The following is a 23627-nucleotide window of genomic DNA, read 5'->3' on the forward strand; positions in this document are numbered from 1 at the left end:
GATATTAGGAAAACCTTTCCAACTGCAAGAATAGATGCGTATGGGAATAGATTAGCAGGAGAGGTTGTGGAATTCCTGTCACTGGAGGTTTTTAAGAATAGGTCAGACAAACACCCGTCAGGGATAATACTCTACTTATATTCGATCCTCAGGGTTGTTGGCCAAGATGCCCTCTTGATGTCCTTTTCAGACCTGGATTTTACGATTTATGATCCTAGCCCTTCACTTTGACCGTATCTCCCTGTGGAGAACGTGGGCATTCTTAATTACTATTATTTTTTTAATGAACAATATGTATGACTCAGCTTCCTGTCTCATTTTGCTTTGTTACCCACTGGGTGTGAAGGCGTTAATTCCTCCTCTGGGCCAGGGGAATGAATGTCTGTTGGAGTAAGAAGAACGAGGAGTACTTGTGGCACCTTAGAGACTAACAAATGTATTTGGGCGTAAGCTTTCGTGGGCTACAGCCCACTTCATAGACTTGAAATTAGATGAAGGTTTCTAACCATCAGAGGAGTGAAGTTCTGAAACAGCCTCCCAAGGGGAGCAGTGGGGGCAAAAGACAAATCCGGCTTCAAGACTGAGCTTGATAAATGTATGGAGGGGATGGTATAATGGGATAGCCTGATTTTGCAATTAATTGGTGTTTGACTACTAGCAGTAAATATGCCCAATGGTCTGTGATGGGATGTTAGATGGGGTGGGATCTGAGTTACTACAGAGAATTCTTTCCTGGGTGTCTGGCTGGTGAGTTTTGCCCACATGCTCAGGGTTTAGCTGATCGCCATATTTGGGGTCAGGAAGGAATTTTCCTCCAGGGCAGATTGGCAGAGGCCCTGGGGGGGTTTCCCCTTTCTCTGCAGCGTGGGGCACGGGTCACTTGCTGGTGGATTCTCTGCACCTTGAAGTCTTTAAACCACGATTTGAGGACTTCAATGGCCTCAGACACAGGTTTGATACAGGAGTGGGTGGGTGAGATTCTGTGGCCTGCGTTGTGTAGGAGGTCAGACTAGACGATCATAATGATCCCTTCTGACCTTAAAGTCTATGATTCTATGATACACAGAGAACATGAAAAAATGGGGGTGGCCATACCAACTCTAACGAGACTAATCAATTAAGGTGGGCTATTATCAGCAGGAGAAAAAAAAAACTTTTGTAGTGATAATCAGGATGGCCCATTCCCAACAGTTGACAAGAAGGTGTGAGTAACAGTAGGGGAAAAATTAGCCTGGGGAAATAGATTTTGGTTTGTGTAATGACCCAGCCACTGTATCTTCCTACTGTCTTTTCCACTGCATGCATCCGATGAAGTGGGTTTTAGCCCATGAAAGCTTATGCCCCAATAAATTGGTTAGTCTCTAAGGTGCCTCGTTGTTTTTGCTGATACAGACTAACACGGCGACCACTCTGAAACCTGTCGGCGTAAGGTAGGCCTTTCCAGGTTGACGTGGATACACTATAGAGAACTGTCCATATATGAATGGAGCGCCCCGGAGAGACAATGGACTACCCAACGACTGGGCATTGATTTGTGATGACTGTGAGCCAAGGGATGCAGAGCACAGGGACAGCTTGGGACAGAGGGACCGGGTTATAAACAGACAGGGCTTCCAGTTAGCTACTGCCCAGGCAAGCCCGGCTTTAGGTGTTGGCGACAGAGGTGATGCGTGGGGAGGCGCCCAGGTTTCTCCCGGCTTTGTCTGCACGGAGGAACGTTCAGAGGGGTGAATGCACAGAGTGGGTGGCGGTGTTTCTTCCCCCACCCCTCCGAATATTCCTCTGTGCCCTCCTACAGGGTGCTGGGGGGCCCAGCAGCAACGACAGGTGCTTCATGCATGGAGGGCAGTTTCCCCATGTGGATGCAGAGGGGTTTAGGGGAGAAGGGGGCGCAGAAGGGGTTTGCGGACTCAGGAGGGATAAGGGGTGCAGGAGGCATTATTCGTTAGTACAATTTTGTATTTTGCAAATAATTTCAGACCTACGTCTCAGCTTAAATGCCTGGAAATCACACTCAAATTTTATCAGTGGCTACACGCTCCGCTTCTCTGCACTAGCCCAAGATGGGTCCATCTCCCCTTCCGTCTGCCTGGGTTCGCGCCTTCCCTTGCTTTATTCTTGGGAAACCTGTCCGCAGGAGCCAAAGATTTGATCCTTGTAAGGAGTCCTGACGCAGACGCTTTGAACGCATGAAGGTTGCAGGATCTGTCCCCAGCTCCTGCTGCAGCTCGGCGGTCCAGAGTTTTGGAGCCGCTCTATATCGGTGGTAGATTTGTCTGCCAAAATTTTAATGTTCTGCTGCTGTCGTGAGGAATAAAGAACACTTCTATGTTCTCCCATACTTCAGTCTTTGTATCCTAAAGTACAATCACCAGGCCAGGCTCCTGTTGTCTATATATCGCACAAGTTGTGAGAGAGAAAGTGTGTTTTCTTGCCAATTCTGAGACAGACATGGAGATGGGATGATTTAGTTGGTGTTGGTCCTGCTTTGAGCAGGGGGTTGGACCAGATGACCTCCTGAGGTCTCTTCCAACTCTGATCTTCTATGATTCTGTGTGTGTTAAAGCTAGCATGTCTGGGTTCTCAACAAATTAATTCCTAATAAAGGTAATTTTTTTCAGAATAAGCACTGGGATCAACTTTTGCAATATTGATTAGCCTAATCAAATTATTATTTTTGTAAGGACACTCTCCGCTATTTAACTGTATTTTTCAAGTCCAACATTTCGCACTTGTGGTGGTGTTCACACTTGTTTAGATATTTTTGTTATTGCTTTTTATTTTTTAGCTAACGTAGAAGTTGCTAACTTATACAGTTATAGAATCATAGAATATCAGGGTTGGAAGGGACCTCAGGAGGTATCTAGTCCAACCTCCTTCTCAAAGCAGGACCAACCCCACCTAAATCATCCCAACCAGGGCTTTGTCAAGCCGGGCCTTAAACACCTCTAAGGAAGGAGATTCCACCACCTCCCTAGGGAACCCATTCCAGTGCTTCACCACCCTCCTAGGGAAATAGTTTTTCCTAATATCCAACCTAGACCTCCCCCACTGCAACTTGAGACCATTGCTCCTTGTTCTGTCATCTGGTACCACTGAGAACAGCCGAGCTCCATCCTCTTTGGAACCCCCCTTTCAGGTAGTTGAAAGCAGCTATCAAATCCCCCTTCATTCTTCTCTTCTGCAGACTAAACAATCCCAGTTCCCTCAGCCTCTCCTCATAAGTCATGTGCTCCAGCCCCCTAATCATTTTTGTTGCCCTCCTCTGGACTCTTTCCAATTTTTCCACATCCTTCTTGTAGTGTGGGGCCCAAAACTAGACGCAGTACTCCAGATGAGGCCTCACCAATGTCGAATAGAGGGGAATGATCACGTCCCTCGATCTGCTGGCAATGCCCCTACTTATATAGCCCAAAATGCCATTAGCCTTCTCGGCAACAAGGGCACACTGTTGACTCATATCCAGCTTCTCATCCACTGTAACCCCTAGGTCCTTTTCTGCACAACTGCTGCCTAGCTATTCAGTCTCCAGTCTGTAGCAGTGCATGGGATTCTTCCATCCTAAGTGAAGGACTCTGCACTTGTCCTTGTTGAACCTCATCAGATTTCTTTTGGCCCAATCCTCTAATTTGTCTAGGTCCCTCTGTATCCTATCCCTACCCTCCAGCGTATCTACCACTCCTCCCAGTTTAACAACATAACCCTGGCGAAGCAAGCACTGTGTGTTCTGTGTTCTGTTTGATTGGTTATTGCGAATACGTTTTTTAAGCCTTAATCTCGTGAGACTCCAATTTTACAGCTATGGATAGTGAAAATTCTTGTAGTAGATGATGTAATGCCCATCACATTTTACTGGAATATGTGATAGAGTATACTTCTCTTTTAAATGACTTACTCTTTTTTTTTTTTAATTTACAAATACAAAAATGAAATGGGTGAACTACGTTTTTATTCTGTTCATTTGCAGAGTTATTTGAAAGCAATAACAGACCAGCCCGAAGGAAAGCTGGTCTATAAATGATCGTTTCTCATGGCGTTGTATTAAACCAGCCCGATAGAACTTATCTGCTCTATCAAGTGGCATTTTTTACAATGTACAGACAGATCTGTTGTTCTTTAGAGCATTTTGAAGTTAATTTTTTTTGCCCAAATCACAGGATGTGGCAAATTTCTTGTAACTTAGCGGTTCTCTCCGGTTTTTGCCTTCAGATCCGGGCGGCCGGAGAACGGCGGCTGCTGGCCGGGGGCCGAGCTCTGAAGGCAACGCCGCCACCAGCAGCAGCGCAGAATGGTCTGGTATATGGTGTATTGCCACCCTTACTTCTGCGCGGTGGGAGTCCAAAGCAAAGAACACTCCGGACAGTGGGAGCATCAGGTGGAAAGTGGTTGCGAAACGGGAGATTTTGGAGAACAGGTAGCAAAGAGGCCTGCAGACAATGAAAACGGAGGGGAGCAATTGCTTCTGGGGTCCCAGGAGGTGGGGGCAGTGGGAGGAAGGGGAATGGGTGTCATCATGAGTGACAGGGCTAGCTGCATCCTGTCCCCTTCCTGGTCTCTCTGAGTGCCCCCCTCAGATGTCAGGCCGCAGGGTTTTCCCTCTCCTGGCGTGGAATTCTGCAGTTTCGACACTGGGCCCTAGGCGACAAGAACTTATGTCTGAACCTTTACTTGCCCAGCAAATCAGGCTGAGTGCAGATCCCTTCGTCCGTCTGGGATCAGGGCTGGACAGTGACAGACCAGGCATCTTCAACCCCTAGCCATGTTTATTTTGGAGTAGGAAAAAAGGGACAAGGAAAAAAAAAGATTTTAAAATAACAGCCGTCACACCTGCTTGTCTTACTAAAAGGCCTACCATCCCCTGGAAGGCCTAACTTCTTCAGACGCCCCAGCAGGGTCCCCTTGGCTCTGTCTCTTTCCCCCAAACAATCACCTTCCAGCTCGGAGCCCGATTTGCCTTGGTTCCAGGGGGTAAGGGGCGATGAACAAGACTTCCCTAGCCTTCCAGGCTTTTGACAGGTTGACGTGATACGTGCGTTCCTCTTTTTGCCGCCTGGGCATCTGGATCTTGTCGTTTATGGTGTCGTGCAACCTCAAAGGGGCCCTGCCACTTGGCCAAGAGTTTGGACTCCACAGAGGGCAATACAAGTAGGACTCAGTCCCCAGGTTCAAAGCTGCTTAGCTTGGTCTCCTTATTGTACACCTAAGGCTGCAGCGGATTCTCCTGGGCAAAGGCCCCCCGGGTGTGGAGCTGTTCACGTGGTTGTAACATGTATCCTGCTGACCCCATGACTGGTGTTTCTTGCTCCTCCCAGTCCTCCTTTAGGAGGTCGCGGATGCCCTGGGGTTGCCTCCCATAGAGTTCGAAGGGGGAGAACCCAGTCTTGGCGAAATGGCAAACAGCAAGACTGGGAGTAACGTGTCCAAGTGTCAAGGGTTGTTTTCCCACAAACTTGCACAGCATCACCTTGAGGGGTCCATTAAACCTCTCCACTCACCCGTCGGTTTGGGGGGTGATACACTGAGGTCCTGAGCGCTCAGGCGGTTCAGTACGCGACACGGCTCAGCCAGAGGCCGCGAGGATACGTCGTGCCCCAGGTCTGTCAGAATTTCTCGTGGTATCCCGACCCTGGTGAAAATCTTTATGAGCTCTGTGGCAATGTTGGGAACTGGGGCTGCACGCAAGGGGACGGCCTCCGGGTACCACTAGAATGTAACAGTTTCCCGCCTTATTCTTCCCCAGTGGTCCCACGAGGTCCATGCCGATGTGTTCGAAAGGTACCCCGATCACTGGAAGGGAGATGAGGGGTGCCCTGGGTACCCGCTTTAGTCCAGCGCACTGGCATTCGGGACAGGATGCACAGTAGTCTTTTACCTCCCAGTGTATACCCGGCCAGAAAAACTGGGGTATCTGCGGTAGCCAAGGAGCGTCGCCTCCTTCCTGGTTTGGGTTCGTAACCTGGTCCCAGGCTCAGCTGAAGGTGGGGTCCTCCATCAATTCCCTGATGAGTCCCCATCACGTTCCAGCTCCACCTGGGCATCCTTCACGGGGGGGTCTCCGCATCAGGGTATGGGTCACCTGAAGTCTCGGTGGGGTCGGATGGTCGCTTTCCTGGGTCGGGCTGAGTGGCGCCCAAGTCATCCCCTCCTTGCTAGCCCTTTCTTCCCCTCTCCTGCGGGTTGACAACCGTATTCACGCAGGATCTCCTGGAACCCCAGCCAGTCCCCTCCCAGGACCACAGGGTAGGCCAATTTTGGCAGCCACATCCACCTGGAGGACCTCGTCATGGTGGGTAGTTTCCAGACTTACCCAGGCAGTCGGATATGGCCATATGTCCCCGTGGATACACTAGAGATGTATCTCAGTCCCTGCCAGTGTGAGGTTTGGTACCAGGCCGGCCCGGATAAGTGTCTGGCTGCAACCAGAGTCTACCAAGGCTGTTGTGGAGATCCCATCAACTCCTAAGGGGGTCAGGAGTTTCTCTGGACCTCTTTTCCGGGCCCGAGGGCTGGCTATGCACAGCTGCCCATAACTATGGTCCATATAGGGGCAGTCTCGCCGAAAGTGCCCCTCCTGGCCACACTCATAGCAGCGGTCTTGGTTCCTCTCAGCCCCCTAACAGATCCTCCTCTCTCTGGGCTGTAGGTCGGCTGGCTGGCCATCTTCGGTTGGGGTTCGGATTAGCAGGTGGCATCAGGGGCATGTGTTCTGGGTCCCCTGGTTGGGGCAACTGGGCCCCGTTCCCACCCCAGCTAGGCCATCCCTCTTGTCTGGGCTCTCGGGTTTCCGGGGTCGCAGTTCTGCCCCCTTGGCTGTCAAATAGTCTTCATTCAACTCGACGACCTCGGCCCAGCGGCGGCGGGGGAAGGTGATCCTGTTGGTTGCATCAGGGCCGCCATCTGCTAGAGCAACTGTTCTCATTGTGCAGCTAGCTCCTGTATCCTCTGTTGTTGCTGGGCAACAACCTGCTGTAGTCATGGAGTCTGGAACTGCTGTTGCTAGGTCACCTGTTGCTGCTGGTTTTCCAGCCGCCATTTCAGGAAGTAGTCCCTCTCAGGTCGGAGCGACTGCTAGTCAGGACAGAGGGGTTGTTCACTCATCAGCTGTCTCGCATGCGGGGCCTTTCAGTGGAAGCCGATCGGTGCCCGCGTTCTCCATTACGTCTCACAGGCCCTGTACGCCCCGTCCGTCTTTGGGGGCGGGGCGAGGGTGCCGTGGCCCCGCAGTTAAGTCTGCCTGCCTGCCCTTAGCCTCAGGGCAGTACGGCCCAATGGCCGGAGTCAAGGTGGTCACCCTTGACGTCAGAGTGGTATAGCCCAATGACTGCAGTCAATATGGGCGCCCTCTCCCTTGGTCTGTATGGCCTAGTGGTCAGCGTCCATAAAACAGCCCTCCTCAGCAGGGCTATGCAGCCTAGCAGCTACAGTCAGGGAAGTGGGCCACCACCAAGGAGGGTGGATGGCAGCCAGGGTAGAGGGACCCGGACTCTCCCACTCCATCGGGTCCCAGTCCAGGGCCCTGGTAGTGGCAAGCCGAAACACAGCGACTCAAAAGCCGGGTCAATAACCAGTCAACTGCCTACTTCCCCTGGGCTTCTTCCTACCATATCCCCTGATGCTGTGTCCTTGATGTCTTTGGGGTCTCTGGCTTCCTCAGGCTGCACTACCTCTGGTGACTCCGGCCTCCACATGGCATCCGCAGGTATCCAGGTGTCTGTCTGGGTCTCAGCATCTCCAGCTCCTACAGTCTGGGGCTTTGGCCGCTCCCGGGCTGGAGCCAGCAGCGTGTGTCCTTCCTCTGCCACGGTCAGCCCAGAATGAGCTGGGCGGCTCCCTTTTATACCGAGACAGCACTTGGAGCATGCCCAGTAGGGGCGAGGGGGCGTAGCTTCCTCAGCCCAGAGTGTGGGGTTAACTCCTTCTTGTCCAGTGCGGGGCCTGTATGCCCCGTCACATCTCCACACCTAGGGATTTTCATACTCCCACCCATCACATCCGACTCACTAGATTCCCTAATTCTGCAAAGTGTGCTTTCCTGACACTGCTGAGATCCTGCATTCAGTGATATCCCTGCCCTTCCTGTTCCCTTTCTCCACTGAACCCCACCAGCCCATGCTTACTGTTCCCAGCTTCCCCAGGACTCTCTCATTGTCTCTGGACCTCTCTGTCAGCAAGAAGCAGTGCCAGGGAGACTTGCCCTCTCTCTGGAGTCTTCAATTTCCGGCACATGGATTTACCTTCTTTATGTTTTAGGAGCCTCTTTGATAATAACTAAGGCTCCATTTTAGTCATGGGTATTTTTAGTAAAAGTCATGGCTAGGTCAGGGACCCGAAACAAAAATTCAGGCGCCCGTGACCTGTCCATGACTTTTACTAAAAATACCTGCTGTGATGAAAACTTGGCCGGGGGCCAGGCCGCGGGGGGGTTGGCGGGGCTTCCCACCGACTCCATCCCTGCAGAGTGTTGTGTACCTCTGAGTATCTGGGGAGCTGAGCCTGGGATTTTACTGGTCTACAATGGACTGTGGTTCAGCTAATATATAAACCTATAAATTCACCTGATCTCACTTGTTTTCTCTCCCCTTTCTTTCCACTTACAAACTTGATGTGATTTCCATCCTGGAACAAAGGGAAGAGTTATGGGCCCCAGATGTCCAGAGGTCAAAGGAAAGAGAGATCCTTAGAGTCCCTGTAGCGGGGTGGTTACCCGCTCCTGCCCAGAGGGGTTTAAAGACAGCCCTGGGAGAGGGCTGGGGCAGGGGAAAAGCTACGAGGCTGATTGGGGAAGCAGCCGCAGCTGGGCCACGCCCTAATCAGGCCTCCGCTGGCCCTATAAAGGCAGGGAAGCCAGGGGCAGACACAGTCTCTCAATGCATTCAGAGAGAGGGAGGGACCTGGCTGTAGGGACCTGAGTGGAGCAGGGCTGGGGACAGGCAGAGGAGCCGGGGAGCTCCTGCTTGGAAAGCCCCAGGCTGCGGCCTAGCAGAAGGCCAAGAGGTACTGGGGGTTGCAGAGGGCAGCCCAGGGGTAGGCCAAGGCAGCAGGTCCAAACCCAACCTTGCCAGTGTTGAGTAGGCTGATACTGCAGCCTGCCCCAGGGCGTGGGGCTAGACGATGACTGGCAGTAGCCGTATACTGAGGCGAGGTGGGGATAGTGGGTGGGGGGTCCCCAGGGAGGGGGGACCCTAAGACTGAGGGGTTACTGGTAGGGGGCAGCGCCCCAGACAAACGGGGCACCTGGGGTCCTGGGAGGGACACGGGGGCCAGCGGTAAGGCGGATCACCGGCCTGCAGAGGGCGCTCCAGGCTGGAAATCGAGCTAATTCCCTGAGCGACCCACAGGAGGCGCCACAGGGGTGAGTCCAGACGCTTACAGTCCCCTATATTGGTGAGGAGACATTAAACAAACTCGGAATCTCTAAGTGTCTGGAGGAAAGAGCTGGGATTCCCCACAAAGACCACGAGAGCTTTCTAAGTTCAGGAGTCTCCTCAGCAGGTGTCATATGTTCAGGGTACAGATCACTCATGCCACCTAGAAGTACCTCCCTCCCTTCCCACTGAGAGTTTGGGTGGGACGTTGAGGCAGAATTGATCTTTTCCTCTCTCCCATAGAAGAGACACATTTGGGGAGGGATAGCTCAGTGGTTTGAGCATTGGCCTGCTAAACCCCAGGTTGTGAGTTCAATCCCTAAGGGGGCCATTTAGAGATCTGGGGCAAAAATCTGTCTGGGGGTTGGCCCTGCTTTGAGCAGGGGGTCGGACTAGATGACCTCCTGAGGTCCCTTCCAACCCTGATCTTCTATGAATTCAAATCCTGATTTTTATTTTCTCTCTCTCTAGCTCTGATTTTGGTTTGCCCTTCCCTTTTCCTGAGGTTTCTCTCTGTCTCCCAACAGGGGATGGGATGGTGAGTGAGAATGAGGAGCAGAACCCCCAGCAAGAAGATGTGGAGCAAGTGGAACCAAATGGGGGATTATCACAAAGATCCAAAGGGAAAGTGTCCAGGAGTCATGAGCAGCGAAAAGCCTGGGAGAGTCAGGAGAGGCCGGAGAGCGAACGGGGAAACCAGAAAGGGAAGAATGTGTGTAAACCCACGAATGGGTGGGGAACTCACCAGGACCTCAAAGAAACAGTAACCCAGCAGAAAATACTCAGGGGAAAGGGAAAAAATACATGCACTGAGTGCGGGAAACATTTCAATTACCACTCAGGCCTTGTTAGACATGAGATCATTCACATGAAAGAGAGACCCTACGAATGCCATGACTGTGGGAAAAGTTTCACTCAGAGCTTAAAACTTATTACACATCAGAGAATCCACACAGGGGAGAGACCCTATGAATGCTGCGAGTGTGGGAAATGCTTCACTCGGAGATCAAACCTTTTTACGCATCAGAAAATCCACACGGGAGAAAGACCCTATGAATGCAGTGAGTGTGGGACAAACTTCACTGATAGCTCGGCCCTTCTTAAACATCGAAGAATCCACATGGGAGAGAGACCCTATGAATGCTGTGAGTGTGGGAAAAGCTTCACTCATCAAGCAAGCCTTCATACACATCAGAGAATCCATACAGGGGAGAGGCCCTATGTATGCTGTGAGTGCGGGAAAAGCTTCACTCGGAGCTCAAACCTTATTACTCATCAGAGAATCCACACAGGGGAGAGACCCTACGAATGTTGTGAGTGTGGGAAAAACTTCACTGATAGCTCAGCCCTTCTTAAACATCAAAGAATCCACACGGGAGAGAGACCCTATGTATGCTGCAAGTGCGGGAAAAGCTTCACTCGGAGCTCAAACCTTATTACTCATCAGAGAATCCACACAGGAGAGAGACCCTATGAATGTTGTGAGTGTGGGACAAACTTCATTGACAGCTCAGCCCTTCTTAAACATCAGAGAATCCACACGGGGGAGAGACCGTATGAATGCTGTGAGTGTGGGAAAACCTTCACTCAGAGCTCAAAACTGGTCACACATCAGAGAACCCACACAGGGGAGAGACCCTATGAATGCTGTGAGTGCGGGAAAACCTTTATTCAGAGCTCAGACCTTATTAGACATGAGAGAATCCACACGGGGGAGAGACCTTATGAATGCTGTGAGTGCGGGAAAAGCTTCACTCAAATCTCAAGCCTTATTACGCACCAGAGAATCCATGTGGGAGAGAGACCCTATGAATGCTGTGAGTGCGGGAAAAGGTTCACTCAGAGCTCATACCTCATTAGACATCAACGAACCCACAAAGGAGAGCATTTATGAATGCGGTGAGTGTGGAAATAGCTTTACTCAGGGATCAGCCATTTTTTCTCATAAGAAAATCCACACTGGAGAGAGAACCTCTCGGTGCTGTGAGTGTGGGGAAAGGTTCACTCAGACCTTACTACGCATCAGAGAATCCACACAGGGGTGAGAACCTATGAAAGCAGTGAGTGTGAGTAAAAGCTTTACTGACCGCTCAGCCCTCATTACACATCAGAGAATCCACATATGAGAGAGACCCCAAGAAAATTACGAGTGCGGGAAAAGCTTCACTCAGAACTTGGATGCCTCATCTATCATCAGAGAAACTGTAAAGGGGAACAACACCATGAAACCCTTGCCTAGAACTGTCAACTTAAAAAAAAAAAAGGCCTTTGCTAATTCCGACACGGTGACCTTAAATGCAGCTTGCACCGTTTGCATCACCATAGCCCCTCAGCTCCCCCAGGCGAGCTGCCTTTCAGCTCAACCTTCTTTGGGTTGAATCCCATGGTCCTTTCTATCAACTCCATTGTCCTATGAGTCATGGAAGTATGTGTCCTTCCTACCAGGAATGTCCATCACTTCAGGTGGAGGACATGGGTATGACCTCAGCTAGCTAAATGGAGGTAAAATCTACTCGGTTTTTATCACCATGGTCTCCATGGAGTTAGCTAGTTTGCCTTAGCTTTTCTGATCTAAAAACACAACTATTCTTGCTGTAAAGCCATGTATACTGGCTGGGGGGATCTAGAACATTTCCTCCTGACCTAACCGCTGTCACATTTCCTAGTCTAAACAAACTGGAGAATCACATTTTTAATCTTCCTATCCCTGCAAAGTTGTTGTTTGAGTCACCGCGTACCCCTTTGAGGACAGATTGTCTCATTTCCCATTCTCACAATGCCCGGGGTTGCGCTGAACAGTAGTTGTTTTTCCAACCATTTTTCTCATTTCAAATAAATGTTAATATAACAAAGAGCAGGAGCAGAGGTGGGAAGAAAAGGATATGGGATGTGTAGGAGGGATCCCCTCCTTCCCCATCACTCCAGAACTCTAACCTTCCATCTCAGCCATGCAGAGGTTATCTTCTTTATGGAATCATAGAATCATAGATCAGGGTTGGAAAAGACCTCAGGAGACAGACACATCTGAGAGGGCAAATGTAGACAGGCTTCTTGCTTTTCTCCTAAAACACAGGCCCCATCACATCAAGCAGAGATTTCATCAGGGAGGGACCTAGGTGCGGGCAAAGTTTGAGCCAGAGGCGCCCTTCCTTCCTGGCTTAGTCATGCATGGAATGGGTTCCCTAGGGAGATGGTGGAATCTCCTTCCTTAGAGGTTTTTAAGGTCAGGCTTGACAAAGCCCTGGCTGGGATGGTTTAGTTGGGGATTGGTCCTGCTTTGAGCAGGGGGTTGGACTAGATGACCACCTGAGGCCCCTTCCAACCCTGATATTCTATGATTCTATGCTAAGCTGCACTTTCTCAAAAAGAACCACAAGTTTTGACTGCTGTTAGCAACAAGTATGATCATCAATTTTACACTATTGGTACTGATCCATCAAAATCTCCCCATACAGTGTGATTATTTGGAGTTTAAATTCCATCTACTGGTAAAGTCACTTCTGGGAAGTTTGGCTGATTTTTTCCCCCTATATGAGGATGCTAAAACTTTGCTAAATAACGTAACTCAATAATGACAGTGCTGAATGAAGCAGGTTTGAATGGATCAGAGGAGAACCTGATGGGAGAATCTCTTGTCCTGATTCTGAGTCATCAGACGTAACCTGCTCTGGAATTTCACTTGATTCTTTCATTTTCATGTTGTCTACTTCTCTGCGATGTGGGTTTCTCTGTTTCCTGAAGGCTGTTTGGTCACCCAAGTGGTGATTAGTTTAGGTTGACAGGATATTGCTCAGATTTATTGGAGACTTTGAGACAAATGACTGTTTGCTAAAATCATTTCTCACTTGAGTTTGGCTTTTCCCCCACCCCTCCATGATGACATGGAGAAAATTCAAGCGCAGTTCAGTCAGTAGGAGAGAATGCTCCAATCTACTAGACATGCTAACAAAGAAAGAGCGGTGATTTGCAATCTCCACTCGGAAATGGTGAACAACAGCAGACCCCAAACTGTGCAACTAACTGAAGGAAGTGCAGATGATCCCAGTGTAGTTCTAGTGTTTCATTCACTATTGGCTCAGATGATCTGGGGAGAGAATTCCACGGTAAGTTACTTGGCACTAGGCAAAATGTTCATGTAGTTGGTTCCCAAAGCATTTGTAACCCAGGCCCTACAGAAGATATCTCCTAGCTAATCCTAATTTGCCCTTTATGATGCAAATGTGGAGGAAATAGAAGTGGGTTTTTTTGTTGAATTTTCCCTTTGTAGGTGAGGCAAAGGTGTATAAAATGAGATCAGTGTTGAAAATGAAATAGTAGCAGGAAAAATAGCTATTTTTTAATACAAACTCCACCTCTGGTAACTTACAGCGATCCCGATCCAGGCCTGTATCTAGTCCCTAGCCTAGATCTGCACCACCAAATGAAAGAAACACTGGGCATGTTTAGGAAAGTGATTCTTCACTAACACTGCTGAGATTTTGAGTGGTTTGGTAAAGGGTTCTACTTCCGAGAAGTGTAAATTTACCCTAACCAAGGCCAAGGATTTGGAAAAAACTGGCGTAGGAATAGTATGCACCCAGTTCTTGGTTTTCACCCAGTAAAGGTAGCTGTGGTGACCAATGGCCCAAGGGAAATTGTTTTTAGAACACCACTCCCTCGTTCAGTGTCACTGGTTACAGGCCCAAAAGATGTCATGGTTAGATGGAGAACAATCATCCTTCACTGTTTGGATTCAAAATTTCATGAGGCAAAGAGAGAGTGAGTCCTTTGGAGGATATCCCTTCCCTGTGGCTCCCAGACTGGCTGCCCGAATAAAAAGGACTTTCATGCTCTGGAAATGGCAACCAAACAGGGGATTGAATGTCTCCGGCTCCAATTTCAGGCTCTAGGATGCATTAATATTGAGTCCTGATTCTCTGTTTTTGACTCATAAAGCTGGTCTACACTTTAAAATGCTGCATTGGTGGAGTGGCACCGCTTATTCCTGGGGGAATTCTGCGCCTCCACGGAGGCACAGAATTCATCTGTCTCGCATAATTTTGTATTTTCCTGCCTAAAAATCATGTTGCCTAAGATATGCTGCAGTTCCGCCTTTTCTCCACCAGACGCAGCTGTGGCGCCAGATGTTCTAGCGCCACTGTGGCCTCTGGCGGGCAAAAGATGGAACTGCAGCACTTCTTAGGCAAAATGTATTTTATGCGGGAAAATACAAAAATTCTATGCCCAGTCTTGCAGAATTGCCCCAGGAGTAGAAGTTCATCACAGCTCCCTGCTCGCGGAGCCAGGTTAGGACAGAGTGGGGGCACACAGGGCTGCCAAGGGGTCACAGACAGGTTCAGAAGGGCTAGTGGGGAGGACAGGCTGGTGTACGAGCTCAGGAGCTAATGGGGTGACAGCGTTGAGCCTAGGGATGTCGCAGAGGGGAGCCGCAGAGACCTGTGGGGATGGGGGGGGTGCAGGGACAGGTTCACTCCTAGGCTCCTTCCCTCTCCCTCTGCTCCTCTGTTACCCCTGACTCGCCCAAGCCTTTTCATGTCTTCTGACAGGTGCAGGAAATACCGTTCTGTATTGTAATGTAAATCACTTGCACAAAGTTCCACATTAATATGCCTAGTAAGGAATCGATTTGAAAAAAATAATGACCAGAATTATTATTATTATTATTGGTCTGTATTATTAGACACATACTTGTTGACAGATATTTTGAAATAAATTCCCAAACTAATTGTAACTGGCACGATTATATTGTGCTATTTTGACAAATAAACTATGCAGAATTTTCAAATATTGTGCGCAGAATTTTTAATGTTTTGGTGCCGAATTCCCCCAGGAGTAACCACTGTGGGGCTTTAATGAAGACGCTCTAAGCTGAAGGAAGATAGCTCGCTTGTTGGCTTTGTTAATCCACCTCCCTGAGGGGCATCAGTTCTGCCAGCAGGAGAAGCTCTCCTACCAACCTGGCATTGTCTACGCGGCGGGTTAGTTCTGTAGAACTAGGTCGTAGATTTTTCACACCCATGACCAATGTTGCGATACCGATATAGGACGGTAGGGTAGATCAAACCTTAGTTTTTCTCGTGTTTTATGCATTTGGATCTCTTCTCCTCTACCTCCTCCTACTTCGAAAGATTAAAAACTGTGGAAATACAAGCAAGCATAGGCGCTGACTCTGTGGGTGCTCCAGGGCTGACGCACCCACCAGCAGCCAAGTGCTCCTCCTCACCGCCTCCCCCCTCCGAGCGCACCACATCCCTGCTCTTCCACCTACCTCCCAGCGCTTCCCGCCCAGCTGCCGCCAAATAGCTGTTTGGCAATGTTCACAAGCTCCGGGAGGGAAGGGGAGGAGTGGGAACATGGCACGCTCAGGGGAAGAGGCGGGGCCGGGTTGGGGATTTGGTGAAGGGGTTGGAATAGAGGTGGGGAAGGGGTGGGAAGAGGCAGGGCAGGGGCCTCATGGGAGGGGTGGAATGGGGGCAGGGCTGGGGGCAGAGGCGGAGGGATCGAGCACCCAGGGGAAAGAGGAGAAGTCGGCGCCTATGCAAGAGTTTTTTTTTTTTTGCATGATGCAAACATTCCCATATAGGAGACCCCTTCCATCAATGCATAGGGCAGAAAATCCAGAAATCTGAACTCGCAGACATGGGAGGCTCCTATGTTGTGACAAACCACAACTTGGCTCACGGTTTCACTTGGTGGCAATGAGGATTGAAAGAAAACGGACGTATATGACATGTGCGATTGTGGAGGCTGCGAATCTGTCATGGAGATCACGGATTCCTTGATTTTCCACGACTTCTGCAGCGGTTGGTGCTGGCCCAGGGCAGTTTGGGTGTGTGGGAGGGGGCTGGGGGCGGGAGAGGGGTGTGGGGGGGGTCTCCATGCCACGCGCCCGCAGGCCCCGCCTCCGCAGCTCCCATTGGCTGCGGTTCCTGGCCAATGGGAGCTGCAGCAGCTGGTGCTTGTGGCAGGCGCTCCTGCCCTGACCCCTGCCTCTGCTGCCTAGGAGCTGCAGGGACGTGGAGATGGATACAGGGCCCCGCCAACTCTCCCTCCCCCAGCACTAGCTGGGTCCCCGCCCCCGCTGCGGCCAGGCCCCCCACTCCCTAGTACCAGAGGGGGTCCCGGGCCATGGGCCGCAGCCTGGCCTCCCTCTCCCCCAGCACCAGGGGGGAGCCCAGGCACCTCGACCCCCTCCCCCAGCACCCGTGGCGCCCCAGACCACTGCACCCCCGCCCAAGTTTTAGTCAGGGTGGGTATTTTTAGTAAAAGTCATGGACAAGGTCACGGCCCGTGAATTTTTGTTTACGGCCCGTGACCTGTCCATGACTTTTACTAAAAATACCCGTGACTAAAATGGAGCCTTAGTTATTGTTACCAATGTTGCCTGGGTTTTAGAGGGCTGTATATTATTGTTATAGACTTGCCAATTGATCTGAGCAGAAGGTTTTCGTCCCAGAATCAGGCTACACAGAATCAAACGTGGTGAGTTCAATATCTTGCAAGGACCCTCAGGGGCTGAGGCAAGAACACTCATGCTGAGGACAAAACAGAGCCTTAGGGACTTTTATTAAAATAAATGGAAAAGGTCTCAAAGCTCCAAACCACAACATCATAAGGAAATACCACCATTCTGGGGGTACTGTGGTATCATTTTATAAAAGCTTCCTGTATTAGCATACTCACTCCCTTCCATGGGGACCCAGTGGTAAGAGACAAAGAACCAGTCTCGTCTCTGGCAATGCCAAATGAGTCCGACGGTCCAGGTTCCTCAACGCTCGACATTGATGGTGAATAATAGAGCTGAAGGGTCAGCTGCTGAGTAGCTAAATTACCAGCTAAAAGCCTCCAAAGATAAAGGTGAAAAAGCCAAGAGCTGGAAAAAGCTAGCGAGAGCTGCTTCCACTCGGTGGTTTGCCCTCTTCTGGGGTCTGAGCACTCTCCTGAATATTCATGCCCGTGCCCAACCTTCCATGCCTAAATCTAATTTCCTCACCCCCATAATATTGGGGTGCACTTATCCTGTAGTCGAATATATTCATACATATTAATACCAACTAGCTCATTCTTGAAACCTGTTGCTCAAACCAGTCTCTGGTCGTTACCGCCATGTTCTGGTGGTGTACCTTGTGGATACCGTTAAGTCCCAAATGTCTTAGTTAAACGTGTTTCATTCCCCAAAATCTCAAAGGGTAACTGTTAGGCCCGTTATCTGTGCCAAAGGTCACAAGCCAACACAGAATGCAGACCTGTAGGACCCTTGCGTTACAGCCAAACATCATAGAATAGTCCTATACAAAAATATAAGCCAAATATAATAAGACAAACAACAAACCAATAAATAAAGGTAGGATATAATAAAGCAAGCCACCAGGCTAGCCCCATGGGATAAACCAATGAAAAGGACATTAAAGATGAAGTTATGGGTTAAAGAGTAAGATAACTTTCCCCCCTTTAGTGTAGGTAATCCACCCCCCTAGTGGTGGTAGCTTGGTCCTCTGGAATGATGACGGAAGCATGAAGGGGCATACGAATATTTAGTGTATCTGGCACATAAATATCTTCCAATGCCAGCTACAAAAATGCCATGTGAACAGCTGTTCTCACTTTCAGGTGACATTGTAAAGAAGTGGGCCGCATTATCTCCCGTAAATGTAAACAAACTTGTCTTAGCAATTTGCTGACCTAGAAGCAGGACTGTGGACTTGTAGGCTCTAGTTTTACATTGTTTTGTTTTTGAGTTCAGTTATGGAACAAAAAAAAATCTACATTTGTAAGGGCAGGTCTACACTACGTGGTTAAGTCGACCTACGTTATGCAACTATTTGTTACACAGCTAAGTTATTCACATAGCTGTAGTTGATGCATCTTAGGTCGACTTACTGCGGTGTCTACACCACACTGAGTCGACGGGAGAAACTCTCCCGTCAACTTACCTTATGCTTCTCGTTCCGGTGAAGTACCGGAGTTGACGGGCGAGCGATCGGCGATCGATTTAGCGGGTCTTCACTAGACCCGCTAAATCGATCCCCAGTGGATCAATCACCGCAGCATCGATTCACGGTAAGTGGCAACAAGACCTAAGTTGCACTTTTACAATAGAGATTGCACAACAGTACTTGTATGAGGTGAATTGAAAAATGCTATTTCTTTTATCTTTTTACAGTGCAAATATTTGTAATAAAAAAAATACTATAAAGTGAGCACTGTACACTTTGTATTCTGTGTTGTAATTGAAATCAATATATTTGAAAACGTAGAAAAACATCCAAAAATATTTATAATACATTTCAATTGGTATTCTATTGTTTAATAGTGCCATTAAAACAGCAATTTATTTGTTTAATCATGATTCATTTTTTGAGTTAATCGCGTGAGTTAACTGTGATGAATGGATAGCTCTAATAAAATACACTTCATGATCATCTACTACTGCCACGGGACAATGACTCCTAACACAAACACCTCCCCTTCCTGCATACATAACAGCGGACTTTCATTCCGTGAAGATATCAAATATACAACTTTGGGTTCCTTTGCCTTTCACATAGAAACATTCATCTTTTTCTTGTAAATTTTGATCCTCACACACATCCCAAATTTTCATGGGCCACACACTGAAATATATCAATGGTTTTCCATTGTTGGTTTTCTTTATATGACCAGGCATGATGATCCGCGGAATCACATAACCATAGTTTTTGTTAGCTGGATTCCAACAGGTACCACCAGATATGTATCAATAGTGAGATTGGGGTGTACAGTTATATATGCTGATAGAACCATTTGCTCCTTATTTCTCCTATATCCCAGATATCCACCTGCTAAGGCGCATTGGTGCAGTTTCCTGATATTTGCAATTGTTGCCCTGAGGGATTAGTCAGTGGGCTGAGCCTTGATTCCCAGATTTGAAGCAGGTGAGGCTCATTAAACCCCATTAACATCCTAACGTCAATGTCCCCTCCTGTCTGCCAAGAAATCCCATGACCTTCAGTATCCCACATTTTGGGGTAAATACAGGGATCCTAAAAGGACTGACCCCTTCTTGTTTCCGTACGAGTTTAAGGCTGTCAGTATTATATATTGTGGCTTTAGTTCCTGTACAATTTCCTATCATAGTGTTGGAGTATCCAGTCATTAAGGACAACCTAGATTGAGATGGGGCTTTTGGCGATAGCCTGCCGGCTGTTATGTTCTAGTAATGAGTAAACCCCTTTCCCCAACACAAGCAACAGCTGGTGTGACTGAATACGGATGGATTAATCCAACATTGGACCATCATCCAGAAATCATTTCTCCATACGTTTACTGCATGGATGTTGACAGGCCAGTGAATAGGGTTGGCTAGCAGACAAACAACACGTAACATAAAACACACACAGTCGTGACAGAAGCTTCTTCACACACACACACAGAGTCGTGACAGAAGCTTCTTCATTACAGTGGCCAGGTTACTTGTGCTCTTCTATTGGCTCCAGCCTTTCCTTGGAACTCTGAAAGACAAAATAAACATTTTTCTAACCCCTCCTTGGTGGGGCTAATTCGAGGTTACTGCTTGAAATCCCCTTTCCATGGAAGAATGGAACCATTTTAACTTTGGCTTTTTTCGCCTCTATGACCAGATTTGTCCCTGGTATACTGTTGGGCTGGCTTTTTCCACAGTGTTCACTGGGCCTTCCCATTTCATACCCAAAGAACGATCTTGTTCTGCAAATTTTCGATGCAGCCCCTGCTTTCCAACCTCCCACTAAATAGGCTTTTTTACCCGGCCCAGCCTTTTATCCACCTTTTTTACATTAAGGCCCAATTGTTCTGCTCTTTTCTTGTGGGTTTCTGTTAATGCCTCTAAAAGGGACTGGATCCATTGGTCATTTTTAGCACTTCGGGTTGCCACCCATCTGGAATATCTACATCCAGCCACCATTGTTGGGGTGTTCTCACGTCCCTTCCCGTCACTGCTACAAAGGGTGTATAACCGTGACTCGACCTTAAGGCCATTAGAATCATGGGCAGTTTTTCATCCCAATCTTTTCCATGTTTTTTTTACCATTTTTCTTAAAGCATCCTTTAGAGTGTGGTTAGTTCGTGCCACTTGTCCTGAGGACTGGCCCGCAATATGGAACCTTTGCTAAATGCCTAATAATTTACACATTTCCTGCAGAGTTTCCTCAACGAAGTGTGGGCCTTGGTCTGAATCAATTTCTTTGGGCAGCCCCCACTGGCTAAACACTACATTAAACAATTGCAGGGCTGTAGTCAAAGCTGTGTTGGTTTTTAGTGGTATGGCTTCTATCCATTTTGTAAAGGGATCAACAATTACCAAACAATACTTGTTATTTCGCAGGTTACTGGTAGGGGTCCAATATAATCTATTTGTAACCAGGCCCACAGCTTTTAGGCTGTTCCCCAAGGTCTGAGCCACGCTCAGTGACCCACACTACCCCGCCAGGGTCTTTATGTACACGACATTTTCCTATGATTGGTCTTTGCTTCAGTAATCATTCAATTTCATCGTCCTCTTCCTGTAGGGCTGGTAGATCCAACGTCTCTGGGCTTGTCATCTGCTGCTCTGGTTACTGCTTCAACTACCTCCTCTTCCTTGCCTTGTGTTAACAAGGCCGCTTGTTTGGCTAACACATCTGCCCTGTTATTCCAAAATCCTTCCTCGCTCCCTGGTTTCTGATGTGCTTCTACACGTGTTACACAAGTGTCTCCCTTTCTTCAAACGGCCACTTGCTCCCAGTACTGTTCATGAGCTCCTGACTTTCCATCTCCCATCTTACACGTACCCCTAGCTGCCCAAATGGGTAGTCACACCACAACTACGACCCCCCCGGGAGGGACTCCCCCCACATGAACCCCCCTTCTCCTTCATGGGGGGGCTCCCCTCCCTCAGCCCCAATGATCCCCCCAGGTGCTCCCCACCCCCCATGTAGGGAGGCCCCTCAGTTCACTGCCTGCAGACTGCGTGGTCACTATTTGTCTGGGCCCAATCGTTATTTTCTTGCAACACCGTTCTGACAGCCGCCTGAGCATCCCCCAGCTTCGATTGCAATGTAGATACTTCCCCGGGTTTTCTACTTTCAGTTGCTCACGCTCTCCTGGTTTTGCCTGTTGCAGTCTGTGATGCCTTCTACTGAGCCAAATTATCCTTAACTATATCCAACTGCAAATTGTAATCCTCCAGTTGTGTTTCCCAGAGTGCTACCAGGCTGGAGTGATCAGCGACAGCTTTCCACAATGTCCGTGGCAGCTGCTACTTCGATAGCTTTTCCTTTGGTTTCACGCACTTACAGAATGATTCAAACCCCTTACAAGCACGCTCAAGGATGTCCCTCCCCGGAAAGAATCTTGTCTCCATGAGCACGGACCTTGATCTGCTACCTGTTTAGCGGGGGGGGGAAGGGGGGCTCTTCAGCTAACCCCCACCCTCCTAGTCCTTTGGCTTTGTTCCACTCTGAAGCTTCAGAGTGGTCACTCTCTCAAGCAGGCTGCAATCCTTTTGGACAAAATGGCACAGATAGTCGGCTATTCGCTTTCTATCCTCCCCCAGGGTCCGTACCTATCCACTCCCAGAAGGGGTCAATGTGGGAGGGATGCAGGGCGGGGGGGGGTGTGTGTCCCACACACCTGGGAGAAGCCAGCAGGTCAGGAGCTGGGGGTTCCCACATACCTGGTAGCAGCTGGCATGGGGGGGGGGGATCAGGGGTCCCCACACACCTGGGAGCTGCTGGTGCAGATCATGGGCCTGGCTGGTTCTCTCAGCTCCTTCAGCACATTCCCGGAGGAAGTGGGGAAGAGTCACCCACTGCTGGCCCCTCCTGTTGCCCACTCCCCCAGGCATTGATCCTCCCCCCCCCTCCGCCCTGGAACCACCCCATCAACTCCCCACCTGGGGGAGTCACCCCATCACCAATCACCTGACACAGACCCTCTGATACAGCCCCGATGCCCCCAATATCACCCTCTAATCCAGGTTGCTTGTGTTGTCCCCCCTGCACCTGGGGGGAAGGGAAGAGCTGGGAGGGTCCCCAACCCAGATCCCCACACCAGCCCTACTAGCAACCCCTGAAATTCAGCTCCCTGTTGTCCCCCTGCATTTGAGGGTGCACGGGGGTCACCCCCCCAGCCCTGATTCCCCCCCCCATTGCCTCCAAGAGTCCCCTCCTCTCAGTTTGGGGGAAGCACGTGGGGGCACTGTCCAGGCAATGGAGGAGGCACAGACAACTGTGTGGGCATCATTGGGAGGGATGGGCAAGGGGGGCCACTGGGGAGAACCTGAGGGGTGCATAGGGAGAAGGGGCTGGGTCGGCCCCACTGTGGCTGTGGGGGGTGTCACCCCCCAATGGCCCCCTCCCTCAAGTCCCCTGGGAAGTAGATCGGTATTGTGTGTAGCTAATGCTGCGCAAATCATTGTGGGAGGGCATAAAGATGTGCGAGTGTGGAATGGAAGAGAGGCCGAGGGGGGAGAAGAAGAGAAAACAGCAGAGAGAGTGAGCAAGCCGAAAAGGGGTTAACTCGGAGTTCCCGCTAGACCCAAGATAAGACGTGGACTTCAAGGCCGAAGATGTACTGCTCCCTGCCAAGAAAGAAGCGGGGGGAGCCGAGGTTTCCACCCCGCCTGCCTTGCTGTGAGAACAGAGTCACAAACTGAGGTGGTGGAATCTCCATCTCTGGAGATATTTAAGAGCAGGTTAGATAAATGTCTATCCGGGATGGTCTAGACAGTATTTGGTCCTGCCATGCGGGCAGGGGACTGGACTCGATGACCTCTCGAGGTCCCTTCCAGTCCTAGAGTCTATGAATCTATGAAAGTAAGAAGCTGCAGAAACTCCGAAACAAGGCCAGCAAAGTAAAGATCAACAGTCTGGCTGTTCCATGGCCCTGAGGCTGGTTGTTTTGGGGAAAGCTGAAGAAGCCACAAAAGGCGGTCTGGGCCGGACTACCAAGCACGGGGACAAAGGTCTCTTCGGATTTAGCTAGTAACTCATGGTGTAGATATCGGCTCGCTTTAACGTGTAAATAACTCTCCGATTCCTCGGTCCTAGTTTATTCCAGGAGCGGCTCCAGGCTTTGCCTTTGGTGGGAGATCCAGGGGACCCATTGATCTGGGGGAAGTGACTGGAGGCAACCAGAAGGTGGTGTGAGTTTTGGGGTAAGTGACGACTGATCACTAATTCTAGGCTGCTGCCTGCAGGAAATTCCCTGAGCGTTACTCCTGTTGGCCGGGGGCAACGGGAGGGATAGAAACGTTCCCTGCTGTCC

At 49.6% G+C, this 23627-nt stretch overlaps 1 pseudogene; it reads left to right on the forward strand.

The window, feature by feature from the left end:
* The first annotated feature begins 4342 nt into the window (after positions 1-4342).
* LOC112104227 overlaps positions 4343-23627 on the forward strand; it is a 40630-nt pseudogene continuing 21345 nt past the window's right edge.

Source organism: Terrapene carolina, unplaced genomic scaffold (genome assembly GCF_002925995.2).
Source record: "Terrapene carolina triunguis isolate 2854851 unplaced genomic scaffold, T_m_triunguis-2.0 Scaffold361, whole genome shotgun sequence".
In the NCBI taxonomy this organism is placed as follows: domain Eukaryota; kingdom Metazoa; phylum Chordata; order Testudines; family Emydidae; genus Terrapene; species Terrapene triunguis.